The sequence below is a fragment of the Argentina silus genome (genome assembly GCF_951799395.1).
Source record: "Argentina silus genome assembly, chromosome: 6".
Lineage (NCBI taxonomy): Eukaryota > Metazoa > Chordata > Actinopteri > Argentiniformes > Argentinidae > Argentina > Argentina silus.
Window position 1 is genome coordinate 2,461,503 of NC_139660.1, and position 13,666 is coordinate 2,475,168.

Sequence of the window (13,666 nt, forward strand, 5' to 3'; positions counted from 1 at the left end):
TAAGTCGAACGGTGCAGCTGTCCATCAGGTGACCCGCAGCTGATTAACACGTATGCAAAACATCATCACATGTCTCAGGGGCAAGAGGGAAGTACGCAAGTCTCCACCATGGTTCAACAGTGTTTCCGCTACTGTACGAGTTAGTACGATAGTACTGTAGCTATTGGTAGCCCAGATTATTTCCCTTTGGTCACAGAAGGTAGAGAAAAGCCTCCCTCTGTTTAACAAAGACAACAGTGTGTCGTGTTAAATGTATGGATCAACGTCTAGCTTACGGTACATTTGTTAACTATTGACTATTGTGTTGGATGGTGTCGTCCTTCGAAGACCCGGCCCTGTGATACAGATGAGAAGGACAACGGAGCGCTCACTGTGATACATGGGTAATCGTGAATAGTTCAGGTCACATAACGCTACAATGACCCCCGTCTCATCCACGATGCAAGTCATCCGTCTCTGCACTGAAGAACATACAGGGGGACACCAGGAGGGTCACCCTGTTAAAAAGCAGGTACTGGGGCAATTACCGCGGACACATAGTCTTACATTCACATAACGCCTGAATGACCCCCGTCTGATCCAGGATGCAAGTCATTCATCCCTGCACTGAAGAAGGTGCAGGGGGACACCGGGAGGGTTTTCCTGATACACATAGATCACATAGCTGCTGTTCTGATGGTTGTCTTTTGCTGGGGTTTGATAGTATGGGCTCCCTGCCTATGTTACATTCTGTATTTTACGATGTTTAATTTCAGGCAGGGAGCTATACAGAGCGGAGCGATTCAATTACACCGAGCTTATGTCTCACCGTTTTCATTAAACATGATTAAACCGGACGTAAGAGTCCTGACTGAGCGCGCTTTGTTCAGCGTGAAACGGTGAGGTTAACGTTGTGCTGTCTGTGGTATGCTTCTCCTCTCTCCCCCTCCATCAGACCCTCTCTTCCCTGTAGTGAACTGACTGCCTGACCTGCCGAGAAGATTGTAACCCTACAGTGTTGTCTCTGGGTGCCTGTTTGCCTGTAAGATTGTAACCCTACAGTGTTATCTCTGGGTGCCTGTTTGCCTGTAAGATTGTAACCCTACAGTGTTGTCTCTGGGTGCCTGTTTGCCTGTAAGATTGGAACCCTACAGTGTTGTCTCTGGGTGCCTGTTTGTCTGTAAGATTGTAACTGTACAGTGTTGTCTCTGGGTGCCTGTTTGTCTGTAAGATTGTAACTGTACAGTGTTGTCTCTGGGTGCCTGTTTGCCTGTAAGATTGTAACCGTACAGTGTTGTCTCTGGGTGCCTGTTTGCTTCATCCAGTTCTGCGTGTTTCTGGACATCTGAAAGCTCTTGTTTAGGCTCCTCCTTTCAGCTGTCAGTCACGGTGCCAATTCCCTTAAGCAGGTTAAGAATATGTATGTGTGGATAAATTACCCAAAAAGTGTTTTGCATTGTCAGGAGCAAGATGCTGTTAAAATGGTCCCCTGTGAAACATAGTCAAATATGTGGTTGTGTGTGTGTGTGTGTGTGTGTGTGTGTGTGTGTGGGCGTGTGTGAGTGAGTGAGTGCATGCACGCGTGCGTGTGTTGGTCTGTCTCTGCTTTTGTGTTCAACATGCATCCGAACTACCTGAGCAGAATATCAAGTAAAACAAATGAGCGAGAAAACTCTTTATCAAGTATTTTATTTAAAAAAACAACCATTTTTATCCCTTGTGAATAGCTGTCCCTCTGAATAGCCTCTACACTATTTTAAGATGTGGGAATGATCCTGACATTGTCATTGTTCACTCTGTAAACACCAAGTGTCTTTGTTTCTTTCATAAAAAAAAAAGGAAAATGATTAAAAATAATTTAGATGAAAAGGATAGAGACATAACAGGAATACATTAAACAAACCTGTTGTTCTGTAAACACTGACAACCGTCCAGACAATGGAACAACTATTCCTATCCAGGGGAGAAATCTCATTATTCTTCAGTTGCCATTGTTAAAGGACTACGACACGCAGGTCCAACCATCCTGGGGCTGCTGCAGAGACACATTTTGGCAGAGCAGTGAAGGTAATGGAAACACTGTTCTGATGACTAACTGGTGCTGTAGGAGTTGGCTCCTAGGCCTTTTCAGAGGAGTTTCAGACATATTTGCACGCTCAGTAGTGTTGGCAGTGTGTTTCTATGGCAACTCTTAGTGGAACGTGATAGCCAGGCACATTATTACCCAGGATCCAACTGTGTTCCGAGTTAGGGAGACGGTACGGGGGATAAAGAGGGGTAGTTAATAGAATGTGCCGGTAAAACTCATACAGAAGTTTCAACAACCTTGTGTGACACTGAGATGGTTCCTCTGTGTGTAGAAGTGAAACATCTGTGCACATTATCACCATAGATGTAAAAGGAATTCAAAGTGGAGACGGCATCAATTTTCAATGGATGTGATCTTCATTAACCGTTTTATTTGAGGCTCCCTCCGTTGGGCGCCAGAAATGTTGATGCCACAGATGGCTTCAACTTATTTGATTTTTCACGGGCATGACATGAAAAATTCGGATGGCAGAGCTCCCGTTTTCAGTACGAGAAGGCCTCACCAGACTCCTTTTCTCTCAGCTCAAAGATGGCCACCGCTGTGAACTTGTGGAGCCAACTGCCAGCACAACTAGCGGGCCAACTGCCGCCAAAGCAGATCTGATATAACGCGTGACAGGGTAGCCAAGGGCATGATCCTCTGCCTCTACGTGACCATCTCCACGCCCAAGGACTGCTTGTCCCCTTTTAGCCCACGTAAGCATTGTGCACCTGCACCATTGAATCAGGTGTCTTGTCTTTGATGGGGCCCCGTTCTAGAATGTAGAGTGTTCCGTGCCTGATGATGATGCTTCCGGAAGCTTCCCCTGGATGATTTAAACAGAACACTCGTGCTCCATTAGAATCGGAGGGGCCAGGCGGGGCGTCGGGTGAGTCTGGCTGACACACTGCCTGCCTGTGCGGGGAAAGAGCAGTCCTGTTAGGCTGGCTCAGCTGTCAGCCTCAGTCCCAGGGATACACAGCAGAGTCACTAACAGCTCTTGTGTCACAATCACGCTGGAAGGCACGAGTGAAGTACGCTTTCGAACCACAGATATGTCGATTTAAACCCTCTTATGTTGTCCTTAACCCCTAGCCCTGAATTAAAGTCAGTCAGGACACGTCACGTCAAGTTTATTGCATGAAAGTGGTAAAACATTGAAGCTTGGTGTAATTGGACGGCCCCGCTCTTCAGTGACCTCTGCTTGGGGTTAGTGTTAGGGTACATGCAATAATACAATATAGCAGGGAGCCCATAACTTATCAGACGCTATGTGGGTCGGCGGCATACAGGGCAGAGCGACCTAGCCGGTAGAGGCTGGGACTGGTGGGTGGGATCACCACACAAAACCCTCGTAGTCCAACCACATAACAACAGTTGAACACTATGGAGGCCAACCACATAACAACAGTTGAACACCATGGAGGCCAACCACATAACAACAGTTGAACACCATGGAGGCCAACCACATAACAACAGTTGAACACCATGGAGGCCAACCACATAACAACAGTTGAACACTATGGAGGCCAACCACATAACAACAGTTGAACACCATGGAGGCCAACCACATAACAACAGTTGAACACTATGGAGGCCAACCACATAACAACAGTTGAACACCATGGAGGCCAACCACATAACAACAGTTGAACACTATGGAGGCCAACCACATAACAACAGTTGAACACCATGGAGGCCAACCACATAACAACAGTTGAACACTATGGAGGCCAACCACATAACAACAGTTGAACACCATGGAGGCCAACCACATAACAACAGTTGAACACTATGGAGGCCAACCACATAACAACAGTTGAACACCATGGAGGCCAACCACATAACAACAGTTGAACACTATGGAGGCCAACCACATAACAACAGTTGAACACTATGGAGGCGTGTTAACTTGGCCACTTATCAGCCCCAGTCCCTTGAACATGTGACTAAATTGTGCATCTGTTTTTTTTCGCATCTGCATGAACCGGCTGCCCTGTCACCTGACAGAGCTGTGACGTTGACCTCGAGTGCCCTGCCTGAACTAACGCTAGGTTCATTTTCAGTCAGAACACTCTCGTCAAGTTTATCCGTTTATTGCATGGAAATGGTAATACATTTAAGCTTGGCGTAATTGAAAGGCTCAGCTATTAAGAGCTCCCTGTCTGGAGTTAAACAACCGCAACATGCACATTTATAATATGGCAGGGAGGCCACAACTTATCAGACCCAAACACAGGAGAGCCATCCGTCAGCCAGTAATGTGTAATGACGGAGGTCATTCAAGCATTATGTGAAATAGCAGACTATGTGTCCAGCGGTATGATGTTCCCCACCCGGGATGAACCTCCCGGTGTCCCTCTGCACCTAACTCACCACTGCAAATAAAACCTGCATTCTGGATCAGACGGAGGTCGTTCTGGCATTGTGTGAAATACCAGACTTGGCGTCCAGTGGTGACGCACGCCGCGGCCTGATATCACCCGGGAAGTCCCACCGCACCTGAAAGAGATGCAGAGGCGATGTGAACCTTGCATTCTGGATCAAACGGAGGTCACTCCAGCGTTACGTGACCCGACTGTTAACTATTTCTCATGAAGCACAGCAACCCGTTAGTGCAGAGACTTACTTCATATTCCTTTAGAACTGGCTCGTCTGCTTCTCTACCCTGAGCTCGGCAGCGCCCACGCAGCGTAAGCAAAGGCAACATACAGTAACTTAATAAATGCAGAAGTATAATAAATGGAATGATGTGCACAGCGAATCGACCACCGCTTCCTAGACGTTTCAGGACTGACCGAGGGACATCATGAAACCACCTCTGTGGTTCTGTGCTAGCTTCAAGTTCACAGAACATGTCTGCGACCCAACATGGATGATAATCAAGATCTGAACGGTCGTTCTGCTGTGATACTGTGAAATCAGTGCCCAGCTGACCTGCTGATGTGTGTTGCAGCTGTTCATCGCTGCACAGCTTCGCAGACTCACCTCCAGTTCATACATCTATAGCACTCAGCACTTTTTGGGCTTTGACGACGTCTTTAATCTGATGTAACGTTAAGCGTCGTCCCATTGTCATCATGGTAGCTGTCGACACCTTGGACGTGGAGGCCACTGAGGTGCAGTGCCGTGGCGGAAGGAGTGGGGTGTGTATTTTCAGGAGACAGTTCACAATGTTGGCACCGGAGCCGGAGACATGCAGCGAACTTGCATCTGGTCAGATCTGGTCATGGGTTTGCCCGTCTCAGTGACGAACAGTGGTTCAGTAGGCATCACCCGTGGTCGACATTGTAATAGAGGGACATGGAAGTGAAGGGACAAAGTTCAGTATTCATTTGAGAATCACAATTGGAGTTAATAATAATATATGCCGTTTAGCTGACGCTTTTATCCAAAGTGACTTACATTGCAGTGACTGCATACATTTTTCAGTATATATATGGTCCCAGCGGGAATCAAACCCATAACCTTAGCGTTGTTAGCGCCATGCTCTACCAACTGAGCCACAGAGGTTCCTCTTCTAACTCTGTCAGACTTGAGTGCTGAAAACGATAGTGAACATGCTTATCACTATTTGTCGATGTCAGTTTAACAATGTAACAGTGTAACAGTGTAACAGATGTCAGTGTAATAGTGTAACAGTGTAACAGATGTCAGTGTAACAGTGTAATCATTGAATTAGATCAATACCATTGTTGTTTAGTCAAGACTTAAGAATCATTAGAATACCACAAGTTGTATTTTAAAGAGCTGACATGTAACTGGAATGTAACATATTGACGGACATAATTGGTGTAACTGTACATAGCCTACTATAAACAATTGAAAAAAATAAAAACGTGGTCAAATGTAAAGCAAAGTAAAACACAAATCTGAAGCAATAATGACATGTAATTACATAAAGTATAATAAAGTGTCACATCGTGCCTGTGGACCACTGCTGGGATGACTAAGTTCAAGAGTGTGAGATCATAAGAAGGATCGGAGAAAGTAGTGCATTCACCGCGCCCTAAAAGCCCATAAAAGCTGTGCGAAACTGATCATAGTAATAAATAATCTGCATAAAAGATTAATCAGTTGTGCACTTGAGGAAGAGTGAAAGGAAGACATTCCTTTAATCCGTTGAGGGGGAGGAGAACAGAGGGATTCCCGAGCAAGCTACATACTGATGGATTCATGGACAGAAGATGAACCGAATTCCTGTAATCTGAGCCTCGGTAGACAAGGCTGTAATCTGTGATTCAACACAATGACCTATGAAGCACTACCAAATAGAAAAATCACAACCTAACACCAACTGAAAATGCAGCACATAAGCAATTTAAAACCATGTGGATGAATAGGATTTTACTGTAGACTTGGCCAACCTCATTATCAGTGGAGAGAGATATTGACCAAGATTTTGCGCGTGTAGGATTGATCGAGTATGTTATCTAGACTATTGCTCAGAACTCCTGTAATTAACCGGGGCAGAGCATTCAGTCTTGGACCGGCAGGTTCTGAGACAACTTCTAACTCCGAAAACTAGCCCTGGCTGCCCCTCTGCACCATCTGCTTCTCACTTGTACCTTAAAAGACAATGCACTGACTCTATGCACATCACCATACACATGTACATGCACTCCCTCTCTCCCAATCACACACTTTGCTTCATTGTCAGAATGCACTAGAATCTGTTTCCTGGTCCATCGATTGCCTCAATGAAACATGCTGCATTAAGGAAACAGCTTGAAGCGCTATGATTGAATCTCTGGGCAGGATAATAATTTGCGCCATGCTCTGAACCAAGATTGTGTTAAAGTCCAAGTAGCAGATAATGGACCCTATCAAATATCTATGTAACTGGCGCTGTATATAAAGTAATGTACATGGTTTCCAATTTACATTTTTGTTGGTTGGAAAATTGTAAATTTCTATGAGTCACACAGTGAGGGAATATTGCCTACTGTACTTACTGTACATGGTAAACTGGTGAGGTACACATTACTGTACTTACTGTACATGGTAAACTGGTGAGGTACACATTACTGTACTTACTGTACATGGTTAACTGGTGAGGTACACATTACTGTACTTACTGTACATGGTTAACTGGTGAGGTACACATTACTGTACTTACTGTACATGGTTAACTGGTGAGCACTGAGTGGGACACATTTTAGTACGGAAAATGGCTGCGACAACATTGATCCTATGATCAAACTGTTATGAAATTAAGAGACTGCAATTTGCTGAAATGATTGTGTTTTCAATATAACCTTCCAGATAGGTAGGCTACTTAGTTAAGTCCACTTAGTTAAAGTACAAGTCGAAAATACCACCGATTAATCAAAATATATCAGGAATGGATCACTAACATAAGAATTTGGTCTTGATCGTGAGCAATACAATTATTACATATCCAGAAAATAAGCATTTAGAACTCCAAGACACAATGAAAAGGAAGCAAAAATATGCTGATGGCTTCTGGACACAGTGAGAGACAGGAAGGTTTTCTGCATCTGGTGAGAGACATCCCTGGTGCTGTGTTGTGATGACATTGATCTCTGGTAGAGCTGCAGTGATCCAGGGACCACGAGGGGGGGTCAGCTCCAGATCCACCCATCGACCGGCCTGTTCACTGGCCGCCGGCCCACCGCTCGACCTGCCCACCGGGAATTCTCCCTGTGCCTACGATGCCTGCAGTAAAAAAAGAAAAAACAACAACATTACAAATTGAAGCTTTGCACAATAGAACAACAACTGAAATTAGGCACTGACACAAAGTGTATGTGGAGATTTTCTTCTTTTGACTGGTTACAACCATTCTATGGAGCTGCAATGATGGTACTGTGCATATGTCGGTGGTGGAACTTGTTCTTGCTGGCTGTCTTCTGTGGATTATTTAGATGGTGATGTAGATGGTTTGAAGGTGTCAGGGTTGGTGAGAGGGTAAAGTAGCACATTTAACACATTTAAGACATTAGTAGAAGTATAGTATAATTAAACATTAGTAGAAGCTGTGCAAAGTGAATTGAGAGAAAATGTATAAAATACCAGTAAACACAGGACAACTCACTCGGTTCGAGGCTAGCCATTATTATTTGTTTTTGTTTTATGTATCCCTTATTTTACCACCTAAAAACCCTATTAAAAACCCTAGGTGTGATGGCGTAGAGGCAACTGAGGGTTTGGCCAGAGGGGTAGCAGATGTTGGTTGGTGGTGGAACGTTTCGCTTTATTGTCTTTTTGCTGGCAGTTTTGGGGCTGGACGGTGTGGTGATTTGCAGGTGTCAGGGTCTGGTAAAAGGGAAAAGTAACGTATAAAGACATCAGTCATTTATCACCGGGTATTATGAGGTTATCAACAATCATGCTGTATAGGCTACACACAGCGAGGACCAAGCCGGATGCATGTGGGATCCAACCCTGCATCAAACACCACCACATAATGCACTAAGTTAACACACAGAGACAGGAGGAGCCCAGGGGTTCACCCAGCATGTATTCCCATCCGCAGCCTGCGGAAATTAGGGATTTCCAACGCAAGAAACATAGGAGGGCTGTGAACCAGAGTTGTTATTCAACTTTGATACTCGTTAAATAACTTAAATTACTTCTAAATAATAAATACACTTGGGGGGAAATATTCCTTGATGACTCCAACCAACTGAAGTGCAGAAACTCAAAATTATTCCCATGGAGAAAATCGTCTTACAACAATTTGCAACTCCCAAGTTGTTCTGCTGTTAACATGTTGTTAAGGCTTACTGAAAAAAAACACTTCAAGACCATTAATGGCGACTTCCGAAGTTAATAGGTATTAATAGCTCGCCATGTAACAGGTAATACCCAGACAACACAAATTAATTCCCACACATACAGTACCAGTCAAAAGTTTGGACACACCTTCTCATTCAATGGTTTTTCTTTATTTTGTATTATTTTCTACATTGTAGATTAATATTGAAGACATCAAAACTATGAAGGAACACATATGGAATTATGTAGTAAACAAAAAAAGTGTTAAACAAACCAGAATATGTTTTATATTTTAGATTATTCAAAGTAGCCACCTTTTGCTTTGATGACAGCTTTGAACACTCTTGGCAAGGTGAGTCCAGACTTTTGACTGGTACTGTACATCTGCCAACAGAAAGACACACAGACACACACATCAAATCCATGAGCATTCAGATGCGGCCTCCTTCCCCATGCAACTCGTTCTGAGAAAGGCGCTGCGTAGAATCCGCAATCTACAAATAATCTGTTGCCATATGTGACTTTATGTGACATGTGATCAAGATCTGCGCAGTGCCTTGCTCAAAGCAATCACCTGAACACTGAACCTTTCAACGAGTCTGCAGAAGTGAACATGGGGGTCTTGCGCTGCCCCTCCTTCTGCTCAAACTCACTGTCATGACAGAAATTAGCGATTTGCTGATTACATTTTTTGATAATCAGCTCATATTAATTTGTGTTTTGTTTGCTTTTTTCTTAAAAAATGTAAGTCTAAAAGGGGGTATACTTCTTCCCCTTTAAAACAAAAAAAAAGAGTATGGCGTACCCCCAGTTACCCCCTTAATTCGAGCACTGGCCGCAACAGAACATGTATGGTTCTAACATGGCTGCCCGGTGATCTCCTAAGGAATCCCCTGCAGGAGGACAACAGCAGTGCTTTGTGTGCATCTGTCAAATCATGCTTTTGTGTCAATTATTGATGCTGTTGAACATAAAACGAATGAACGATGATCAGAACAGCAGGTCATGCTTGAAATGGTATGATTCAGCGTCTCCCTCTGTCACGATTTGTACAGTAGATCTTCTATTGAATATCCCTTCATTGAAAGGGTCTCGACCTCGTCTCTGGGCCACTAGAAATGATTGCATAGCGACTCTAAATGGAGAGACACACATTCTCATGAAAACGGTGTTGCTACAGTACAGTATCGAACACCGAGGAAACCGAAACCTCACAACGCTGTTGGACACCTATCATTTTACACTGTGGTCTAAAGAACAAACACAGAGCAGTTACTGTATGTGTCACGAGATGAAAACAGCTATGAAGAACGTCAGTCACGGCCAGTGAAGTGCCGTTATTCCAGCGACATGGATATGGAATCAGTGAGGTGATTTTTCTCATTATTCTCTGCTGGATGACTATCTTCTGTATGATCAGCCGAATGTGCCCCAGAGGAGAGGAGAAATAACATGAGTTTGATGGGCTGTGTTGTGCGTGTACAGTGTGTGTCTGTGTGTGTGCATGCACATGCACGGGCGTGTAGGAATGTGTGCATGTGCGTTTGTGTGTATTGGTGTTTTGGTGCCCCCTCCAAAAATAACCCGATCTGCATATGCATGCCCTCTGGTGTCAATAAGACATGGGGCCACTTGAAAGAGAAAATACTGAATAAAAAAAGAGGATCAAGCTCTCTGTTTTGAAAAGGAATCACCTTTTTAATTTACCATAAGATGTCTCTCAGCACAGACACATTTCCTCAGGCTTTTTCCCTTCATTTGCAGCCCTCTCAGTTTTTGGCAAGCTCATCAGTTTTTGGCCATGTCGAGAGCTCTCCCATTCTAATGGATTTGCTAGTAATAGATTCTCTATTTACGATAAGAGGATGCTTTTAGTTTCTAAGAGCTGGAGTGAATGGTGATGGGAACTACTGCATTCAACAGCTGTATAGCACAGCATTACTGGGCGGGGGGGGGGGGGGGGGGGGGGGGGGGGGTTCCTGTTAATATTAATACTGAGCCAAATGCTTACACTCTCAAATCTCATCCAGCAGTATCATGGTACTGTAGGTTTTTAAAACCGTTTTTTAAATCAAATATTTTGGGTCTGAATGTTGGTTTAAAGATCTCCATCACGGCTGAGGATGAGGCCTACATACTAGGCATGTAGATAAAGGACTCTACCGGCTCTGCCACCAAACTTGAATGAAATGTCAAAGCAATCAAAATAACTACGTCCTCATCAATAAACCGTTATCCATCCATCTCCCCATGGCCATATGATGGATGGATACACGTCACATATAATTAAAGGATGAAATATTAACATGGTAGATGAATTCCTTTCAATTCATCATCAACCTGTCGTGCATATATAACCAAGGATGTTCCGTTACTCATACTGCACCTGCTGTGCTCTATCCATGCGTACACATCATTTACCTGTGTGTACTGTACATGATGGAGTCATTTAATCCCAAATAAATAACAACAAAGCAGGAGATACTATTACGGGCAGATTAACGTTTATTGGGTTGATGTTTTGTGTTGCTTTGACGACCGTGGTCATGTGGGTGCTGGCGGCGGGCGTTCTCCGCTGAATCCCAGTGAGATGTCAACGGCGTCAGAACAAACACAAGGAGAGGAACAAGAGAGGGGAGGAGAGGGAGCCCGGCGAACGCTTCCACAGCCCCTCCTCTGCAAACCGACGCAAGATGACCTGTGAAGGAGGCAAGATGACCTGTGAAGGAGGCAAGATGACCTGTGAAGGAGCCAAGATGACCTGTGAAGGAGCCGCCTCAGAGGACAGCCTATTGTTGACAATGTTAGCAATGTTCCACACACCCTTACTGTACATCACAGTGGGCAAGGACATAAAAGGTCTTCCTGCCCTTTTCATGGCCTACGCACTGCACTGAAAGGCCCTTATCCATCAGCGTATTTCTATGAAGAGAGCTTTTGTATCGAACGTCCAAGGCGAGGCTATTGACGGGGTTTCCAGTGTTGCTGTCTTCATCGGGAAAGGACACGTTGATGGAGATGGAGATGGTGGCCGTAACGAGAGGCTGTCAAAGCACTCAAACAAGTCAATCACCGCCCGGTCTTTTCATGCAAAGCGGCTCCCATAGGTTCTCATCAATCCATGCCCACTACATTACAGAGTGATGAAAACAAACTGTGAGTGAATGGATTTGTGTGTGTGTGTGCGTGTGTGTGATAATATGTGTTTTCAATGTGTGTGTGTGTGCATGCGTGTGTGTGTGTGTGTGCGTGTGCCCGTGTGTGTGCGTGTGTGTGTGTGTGTGTGTGTGCGTGTGCCCGTGTGTGTGCGTGTGCATGTGGACAAAGTGTGTGATAATATGTGTTTTCAATGTGTGCAGGCACGGTTGTTTCTGTATGCAAAGAGGGAAATCTGTTAGAGGGAAAACAAGGATCCAAACTGCACACAGCAGAGAAGGTGGGAGTATAGTGCCTCAGGCTTAAAGAGCTTACATTAGTGAGGCTGGTTAATGGAGTCAAGTGCACTGCAACGGACCATCGCAATCTTTTTTACCCTCCAAATTACTCTTTTTTACTATTACCATATGGAGAGAATGCTTTGCTTATCAATGCACTTGTACCCTAACTTTGAACAATGTGGGGATGGGTTAAGACATTGTGTAGGACATTTTAGAGACCATTACTGGGTGTGTTTATTGTGGCTATGCTAACTACCAATGGTGTTGTTGAGAAATGACTTGGAGGGTACAGATGATGTTAATTCTAATTCCATTAGAATTAGAATGAGGAGAGGACAGTAGGAAGTGTTGATTTGTCGGCATAGAACAAAATGGTTACCAATGCAACCATAATGTAAGCTCCACTGTCATCAACGTATTTTTTCCCGAGCATTCCAGAGAGCATTAAGCCGACATCTTAGTCTAGGCTGACTTCCAACATGTAATTAAAAAGCATTGAGGGAATGACTTCGTGTGGATATTAACCCAATTAGCATTTAATGAGTCTGTTTATTTTTCTTTTATTCAGACAACATTCAGGAATCAGCCACACTTACTGGATAAAGTGGAGCTTTGCTGTCAATTGTGCTTGTAATGGTGTTTCACCCCGTTCGTTCTGAAGAGTCGCTGACATCTCTGACCACATTAGTGTGTTGAGTAGCCCCTGTGATAGCAGAGTGCGACCTTTTGGATGATTTTGTGTTTGAGCGTTGAGAGTAAGTGTATTCCTACAGTAGGTGCCTAAGGTGTTCTAAGTGCCTCCCACTTCAGTAAAGAGGCATACAGTATATCGACAGATAGAATGAACACGGGTTGATAAGTACAGGGAGTTTAAAGAGTAGTCACACAAATGCAGTTTCAAGGAGGATCCTCCACACACACACACACACACACACACACACACACACACACACACACACACACACACACACACACACACACACACACTCACTCACTCACTCACTCACTCACTCACTCACTCACTCACTCACTCACTCTCACTCACTCACTCACTCACTCACTCACTCACTCACTCTCTCACACACACACACACACACACACACACACACACACACACACACACACACACACACACATTCATTGACCTGCCAAAGATAGCCAACTCACCAAGGAGCCACCGGAGCATTACCCAGGATAAACGCAATGCATAAGGTTGAGATCTAGATACTCTCCGGAACCATAGAACAAAAAAACACGTATGTTGTGATATTTAACTCCTTCAAGGTGCTCTGGGCATGAATCACCGAGCTATCTGAGTGGAACGCAGGAGCCGCTGGCATTTGCATAGGAGATGTGGAGGTGAGCCAGGGTTTGTGACACACACGAGGCTGTTCAGCTTGGCAGTTTGCATTAACCTTTTCCTGTACTCTATTATTTAACG